The 685-nt window shown below is 47.4% G+C and overlaps 1 pseudogene; it reads right to left on the bottom strand.

Moving 5' to 3' along the window:
- On the bottom strand, nucleotides 1-372 carry LOC104596897 (cysteine proteinase inhibitor 1 pseudogene; annotated as a pseudogene).
- Nucleotides 373-685: the final 313 nt, after the last annotated feature.

Below are 685 nucleotides of genomic sequence, written 5' to 3'. Positions count from 1 at the left end.
CTAAACATGTTTGAAGGACGTGAGAGTCCTGCCGGAGATCTCCCAAGGCTTCTCCCACACAACAGCCTCATAGTTGTTGGTAGCATGGCCGTCGTTTGCCGCAACTATAAGCCGGTACTTGGTGCCGGCGACCACTTGGGTCTCACCCCGAACCACCTTTTGGAACTTGAGGTTGGTATTAGCTTCCTTGTTGTGCTGGGTGATGACGAATCGTGCCAGCTCTTGGACATGCGGATCCTCTACATCTTTTATAGGCTGCCAGCCACCGAGGGCTGGTGGCTTCTGATCAGACACCGCATCGGAACCAGAAACTCCGTTGGACACAGGGAAGGAAACAAGGAGAGGAAGGAGAAGAAGAGATTGAGTTTTCATCTTGCTGTTTTGGAGAACTTGGAGATGACGAGTTGTAATTAATTGCTGCTATGCCACAAAGGGAATCCGCTGTGGAATTTATAGTTGTGTTTAGTTTGAATTTTCGCCCGATACAAACACGTGGATGGATATGTCAGTAACGAAACGTTTCAAACTTTTCTTCATCTTCTCTAGATTCATGGCTAACCAGTGACGTTAAGTAACGCCGCCCTATACTGTAACGCGTTTGCTTGAGAGGATCTCAATCGAGAGAGAGAGAGAGAGAGACGTAAGACGCAGTTACAGGAGTCCAACATAAGAAAGAAACAAGAAA

Source organism: Nelumbo nucifera, chromosome 5, assembly GCF_055504915.1.
Source record: "Nelumbo nucifera cultivar China Antique chromosome 5, China Antique-T2T, whole genome shotgun sequence".
Classification (NCBI taxonomy): domain Eukaryota; kingdom Viridiplantae; phylum Streptophyta; class Magnoliopsida; order Proteales; family Nelumbonaceae; genus Nelumbo; species Nelumbo nucifera.
The sequence above is the reverse complement of the archived record's forward strand: the minus strand, read 5'-3'. Positions and strand labels throughout refer to the sequence as shown.